At 28.3% G+C, this 7,390-nt stretch overlaps 1 long non-coding RNA gene across 3 annotated transcripts; it reads left to right on the forward strand.

The window, feature by feature from the left end:
* Positions 1-1,035: 1,035 nt before the first annotated feature.
* Positions 1,036-6,352, forward strand: LOC115878867. Of its 3 annotated transcripts, none has more exons than XR_004049613.1 (9): positions 1,036-1,216; positions 1,277-1,402; positions 1,710-1,872; positions 2,241-2,506; positions 2,824-3,040; positions 3,097-3,217; positions 3,298-3,438; positions 5,179-5,339; positions 6,001-6,352. It is a non-coding gene; the product is annotated as an uncharacterized LOC115878867 (long non-coding RNA). The 3 variants fall into 3 exon arrangements; XR_004049614.1 differs by having other exon boundaries at positions 2,280-2,506; XR_004049612.1 differs by having other exon boundaries at positions 2,338-2,506.
* Positions 6,353-7,390: the final 1,038 nt, after the last annotated feature.

The raw sequence follows: 7,390 nt of genomic DNA on the forward strand, positions 1-7,390 counted from the left end.
TTTTGAAAATTTGGAATTTCTTGAAAAAGGGGTATAACCGGATTAATATAGGAAACCTGCCCCCGCGGCTTTTTTGACTCGCACTCAGGCCATCGATTTGGTGTCGAATCAAAATAATTCACCTAAATTTTTAGTTCGTTAACCCAAACGGTTTTCGAAATTTTCAAAAAATACTGTTTTTTCAATTTCATTTTTATAGTAAAATTCAAAATTAATTAATGATTATTTTTTTTTCTAATTCTTAGAAGTCTAAGGCATGAAAAAATAATATGATCATGATTCTTAAACGAAAAACCGATTTTTAGCGGAGGAAAGAAAACCTTTGTGAGATATGTCACTCACTAAAAATCGTCAGAAAATGTCTTTTAGGCACACAGGATTTTTTAGAATTTTTTGAAGTGGAACAATATGATTTTTTTTCTAAAATCTTCTGATTTAACTAACTTATATATTTTGTAGTTTAAGAAAGTGCGTAGAAAATATTTTTTTACTTCAAATTCACATTGATATGGCTTATAACACATTTTCAATCATATTGCTGGGCAATGATTACGCGAAGACTGTGTTTTTGATAAATTCGCGTCAAGCTGACGCATTATAACGCCATCTACTGTAGTAATATTGTATGGTATTTAACCATAGAAAATATCAGGTAATAATTATTAATTAATATATGATTATTAATATCGTATAATTGCTGGCTTAAAACCAAGAATAGATCCCAACTGAAAATAATATCTTATGAAAATAATAGAAAATAAAATAAAAGCAATTATATTTCTGAGTTATTTGATCGTAAAATGTAGATATAGTCACAATATAAATGTACTGAAATTATTAATGGGTTAGTTGCAATTTAATACCAGAGACAACTACGAGACGATCAAGCGCATATGGGAATTAGGCCTGCCGGATCTCTGTCCAGATCAAACTTCTTTGGAAAATTAGCATCTGTAGTGGGAGGGCGCTGTTTCGCAAATTTAAATGACCCGGTACATATTTTACTGCTAATTTCCGCATCCGTTTAAGTCCCCGCCTCCCGCTAGTCCCGCTCTACGCGACGCCGCGGCAGCCATTGTTCATATTCTCATATCAAATATCGATTGTCGATTTGATTTTTCGCTTGCGAATTTCCAAATTATTTGAGTTGTATTAGCAATATTATGTGTGTTTAAGTGATCACTAATATCCTATATATTGCGCGAATTACCCAGAGGTATCTATTAACCACAATAATTAGTGAATTTCAACGCAATTAGTTAATTTTTATTTGAAGACCAACATGGGAACAAGGCCTATATTTCGCTCAAGAAAAATGTTGTATTGATAGATCTATGGAGGAAATAACAAAGATGAGTCCAGAATTTAGCCAAAATGCATAATTTTCCAAAAATACTGAAAAGTAAGTACATATAAACATATGTTTAGTATTGCAATAAAACTGATAAAATTTTCTTCTCCCGGTGATGGGAGAAGCCATGACAAAAAAGTCAAAGATAATTCTACTACGAAAATACAATATTCTTTGCCTGAGGCTAGCCAGCTTAGCTTGTTTAAAAATGCTATATTAAAAACACATTTGTGAATTTTATTTGTAGATGGACATTTGCTGTTTATAAACTTTCGAGTCAGATATTAACTTTCTTTGAGGATCAGCTATATTTTAATAATTGAGGAGTAAGAAAATTAATAATGTTTTGTATTTGTAGACCAAAAATATGACAAGAATCTTTGAAAATATAACACAATGCCTTTTGTAATTATGTTGTTTTGTGATGATAGTAAAATTTGGTTGATATAAAACTGAAACATAACTATTCCTGCTCTATGAATGACTCTGTGATAACGTTACCCAGGATTTAACTAATTCAGGTGAGCAGTTAAGCCCTAGGCTCTAGTATATATTTTTTCAAGTTATTTAAAATACAGGGTTGTAAATTAGCTTCATATCTTTCTTCATATCTTCTTCTTTTTCAAGTGTTATATAGTTTCACTTCCATGTTTTTATAAAATATGCAGGGAATATTACACTAAATTTTAAAATAATATTTTATATGTCAAATAATACCAATGTTTTTTAAAATATGGCCATTTTTAAAGATTAACTTTTCTATACATTTAAAAATCACAAAATTGTAAATTCACATTTTCTTTTTAATTCAACGTATGTATAAAACTGTCCTCACATTTGATTTATACAAAGGTACTTTAATTTCAAAATATTTATTGATATTTTGCAGCTCCATCAGCACAATAAATCATGTTATGTAATTTTGTAGAGAAAAAATACAGTATTTTATTTTCTAATGGGACTAATAACAAAATTGAACATTGCAGCATAATCAGGTTTCGCTAGACAAGAGAAATATATGACCATGAAAGTGTATAGAAGATAGGCCTGAAAATAATAATATTCACTGTTAAAATAAAATAAAAGTGATTCAAGTTATAAAAGAACTAACCAGTGTAGAAAATTCACTTTCAAAAAGAAAACATAAAAATGGTTGTAAGTAAAGAAGCTTATATTCTATTATTTCTTTATATAAACTATTTTGTTTTATTTATAACATCCTAGTTTAAATAAAATATTTCCTATTACTACTTTGGTAAATAATTTTAAGTAATCGGGTCTAATCAATTTTAAAATAGTTAGAAAATAAATTTGTTATATTCGAACATATATTTTTTTATATTTTATATTTAATTTAATAGGTAATTGTTTATATTAACTTTTACACATGTATTTATAATCTCTTAGTTATAAGTATTTATAAAAAGATCGTGTTGCAGATAGAGGTGATAAGCAATATGTAAAATTTGTAGGTACAGTTAAAGTGGAATGAACTGATATTTTTATAGAAACAGAACAAAACTACTAAAGGGAAACGAGGTGAAGAGCTGTATGACAGATGAATCCGTCACTTGTCTTGTGGAAAACATGCTTTTCTTATGGTTAAGAAGTGGTATATCATCTTCATGTTCTTTCATAATTGAAGCACCATCATTGTGTATCATGTAGAAAAACTGCCGACATTCATAGGTAATCCCAAAGCGTAATATAAAATAATTTACATCCTATATTCCCTATATTTGTAGGAAATGTCAGTCACAAAATCTGAAATATAGGGTAAAGGAGCCTCACTGCAACTTCTGATAAGACTATCAGAGAGGATAATATACAATCAGAGAGGGTAAAACATAAAGAACGGACTATCTGGTAAACTATTTTTTTTTGTCTTCCAATATTGGTTTTCACATATTGGAAAAAATTCATTTATTAATTTACCTTTGTTTTAGTGATTTCAAGATAGTGAAAATTCACACAAGAATATCTATATACTTATTTACCTTATGAGTCTATACCCAACAGAAAAATAAAAGTGCTAGTAGATAGTGGGATAAATTTAAAGGATAATATAATATTAACTCAAAAATTAGGTAAGGAACTAACAGCGCTTTCAGATTAATACCATCGAAGGTGTAATCTTGCTATACAGGGTTATTCACCTCATTCGACACGGAGTATTGTAGCCAAAGATTTTGAATTTTTCCAAATTATAAAAGATTTGGGTTTGTTTAAGGACTATTAGAGCTACAATTTAAACGTACTTTTGTAAGATACAGATTGTTCCGAATAAATAAAAAATACCAATGTTGTATTTTTTTAAATGGAACACTCTCTATATTATGAAATTTTTAGTTTCTCCAATTAAAATAAAGATAACTTTGATTAAGGTTTATCTCACCTAAAAATGCAGTAACAATTTTAATGCTTTATTTCTCTAGGGGTATTTAAGTTTTTAAAACCAAATATTGTACTGAAGTTTTTCTGTTTTCTAAATTTTGTGTTGCAATAATAAAAATAATACTATCTTATACAGAGTGTCTAAAAATTTTATTTTATATTAAAATTTATTTTAAATAATTACTAGCTTTAAACGGCAATAACTTGTTTAATTTAAATGGAACACCCTGTATATTTTACGTGAATCAGATGCACAATTTAATTGTATTATATAACGTTTTACCTATATCTTCAAATTCTCATAGAAAATGCATTTTCTTATAATATTGACATTTTAGACTGTACCGATGCTAAAAACGATAATATTGCTAGCCCATTTGTTTACAAAGAGATAACTATTTAAATCTTTGCAAAAGAGTGTACCATTAATTAAATATACCACCATTATTTCCGCCCAAATATTAATTAATCACATTTAATTGTGTTAGTTAATAAATTATTATAAATAAATGTAGATTTGAATCAGAAATCAATATATTAAAAAGTTATGAATATGAACGTCTCTGTTATTATAAATAAGCATTTATCAAAAAATGACATAAAATTTAGGTGTTACTTTTACCACATTGTCTAATACACATACAAAATTCAGTTTTTTTTAGTACTGGAGCAATTATTAATCAACGCAAATAGTCAATTAATGTATGTAGTTCGAATACTGAGATCATATTAATTAGTCCTCTTTTACATCTACTTAACTAGTGTTTGATATTTTTATTTATTTGGGACACTGTAGTACTTGTTGCAAATAATTATAAATAGTCCTACAACAAATCCAAAACTTACAATTTGTAAAAATCTAATCGTTTGGCTACAGTACATTACTCCGTGTCTAATGAGCTGAATAACCGTGAATTAATTAAACCAACATTTATAAGAACGAACAATAAATTTTATAGAATTAATCTCAAATACTAAAATACCAAATAAATCTATTATATTTAGTATTGTAGAAAATGCTGATGTTCATACAACCATCTGTTCCAACGCACTATGATTCTCTGAAATAATGCTACAATCCAAAATTCGATATTTTTCATTGGACTTAGATTGGATGTAGGACGTAGATTATAATATTTTTTCAAGAAGTACTAATAGAAGTATTTAAGTATAAAAATATCCTTGGTGTAGCATATAAAATATCGGTATTCTTAATAGATGGTTATTTTCTTTTAATATGATATTTAGTCAACATTAACAACTATCAAACTAAAAATTTCAAATTTTCAATGTTTATGTTTGTTTATATATTAAACCAACAGGAATAAATTTTTAATTTGTCATGAAAACAGCTCACATTACAGAACACATTACAGATCAAAACATATCACAATTACATAAAAAAATGACATAACCAGTATTATATTTTCTAGGTGAACTATGTTCTAAAACAAATTGCAGCACCATCAGGGTTAACATAAACATATGTCATCAAACAAATATACACTCTTCAGTTTTTAGAGCAACATGACCAAGAAGCAATTGTAGGATAGTATTGAAAAGGAATATGCACTCCTAAGGAAAATGACATGGGGTAATATATCCCAGTAATTTCAATAAACAACAAATTAATATGCTGAAATAAAACATCTATTAGTTTCAAGTTTCATTGTCTTTATTTAATGTTGATTTTTTGTACAAAATTTCAACATTAAATATAATATTAATTAAAGAAGATATTTTATTTCATAATATGTCTTTGTCTTCCACTTTCAAATAAAAAAATGTATTCCTCATATGGTCTTATACGAGAATTCATATATGGCATACTGCAATTAATTATGTGTAATTTTTATTAGTACAGTCTGACATTCTTCTAGCTCTTCTAGCATATACATACATAAAGAAGAAATACATATTTTGTAACCCTTTTAATTTTCAATTTTTTTAAGACTTTAAGGAATATATTTTATTTTACTATAATTAGGTATGCACCTAATAAACACCTTAAAAACCTAAACATGGAAACCTTAGAAAGAATGTTCTTTTTAATTTTTAAGGTGTCCGATCGATTTTAAGGGTAATCCAATCGGAAATTGAAAGAAAGTACGGTAAATCTGATCATAAAAACTAAATAATTTTGTGAAACAGTTTAATCGCATAATACCCCAGACACCATAAAAACTAAAACATGCCAAATCCGGATGTATGGAAACCCTAATTCATTCACATCTAATAATACTTTTTTTTTCAAGGATGGACACAGGATAAAAATTTGTCAATGTATTGAAAAGTTTTCTTTGGAAGGAGTTTCGGATGCGGCCACGTTGTTTCGCCGTGCTGAATGTTTGTGTTTCCACGTGGACCCTAACGTGCGTTAAGCATATGGCACGTAAAGCTTTTTCCCTGATGTCATGGTTTTTTCATATGAAAAAAGGCGGATATTCCATTTTTTACTGTTTTTTTACTGCAACATTTGTATCTCAAATGTTTGTTTTATTTCCTTGTACCATTTATTTATTATTATGTTTATTTAAAATTATCATTTTATTGTAACATATTTGAAAATATTATTTTTTTATCTCTTAATAAATAATTTAATTCTTATATTAGTCTTTTATTTGGTAATTATAATATATATATAAAAATATTTAAATTCAAATAAAGGCGCGCTTTTTGAATCGCTTAGCGCCGATCGCAGCGCCAACTATCTCCAGATTCAACGGATCCGTCATTGGATTTTTATATATAGCTATTAGAGAACCAGTTATACACATTGACTTGGGCATCTCGTAGTTATCTCTGTTAATACATACAATGACATCAACAATGAAGACTAGTTTATTGTTAGGCTACCTAAATAAGCGAAACTTTAGAGGAACATGATTGCTGGTTACTGAAAATCCCAGTAGATGGAGCTACTGGATGCGTCAGGTTGACGCGAATTTTTGAAAAACCCAGTTTTTACGTAATCATTCTTTGAATAAGAAGACTAAGGAAGGAGCATAATGCTATCCATGTATTCATGCATGGTGGGCGGAAAAAGCTCTCTAAGGTGGGGATCCTTGACAGTTCTGTTTAACGATTCATTTGACAAATTTGAATTTGATTTGAAATTTTGTGGATTTGTCAGTCTTTACGAAGCTTATTTTATGTTATTTATTATTTATTCAGCTACTGATAGTTGAATAAAGGTAGTAAATCTAGATGGAAATTGTGGCAGCACTTAAATTAACAGTGACACTATCGCGATTTATCGAAAAAGACTCTAAAAGAGTTGGTTGTGTAGCGTGCGGTAGATCTCGGCAAAAATTGAGTGAAATAATGGAACAACTTTTCGCTAGTGACTATACAGGGTTGTTCACCACATACGACACGGAGTATTGTAGCTAAACGATTAGATTTTTACAAATTGTAAGTTTTGGGTTCGTTGAAGGACTATTAGAGCTACAATTTAAAAATATTTTTACAAGATACAGAGTGTCCCAAATAAATAAAAAATATCAAAGTTGTATTTTTTTAAATGGAACACCCTGAATATTATCACATTTTTAGTTTCTACGACTAAAATAAAGGTAAATTTGATAAAGGTTTATTACACTTAAACCTTACCGTTCTTGAAATATTTTCAATTTTGTGAAATTG

This window comes from Sitophilus oryzae, unplaced genomic scaffold (genome assembly GCF_002938485.1).
Source record: "Sitophilus oryzae breed Bouriz unplaced genomic scaffold, Soryzae_2.0 scaffold_1536_pilon_pilon, whole genome shotgun sequence".
NCBI classification, from domain to species: domain Eukaryota; kingdom Metazoa; phylum Arthropoda; class Insecta; order Coleoptera; family Curculionidae; genus Sitophilus; species Sitophilus oryzae.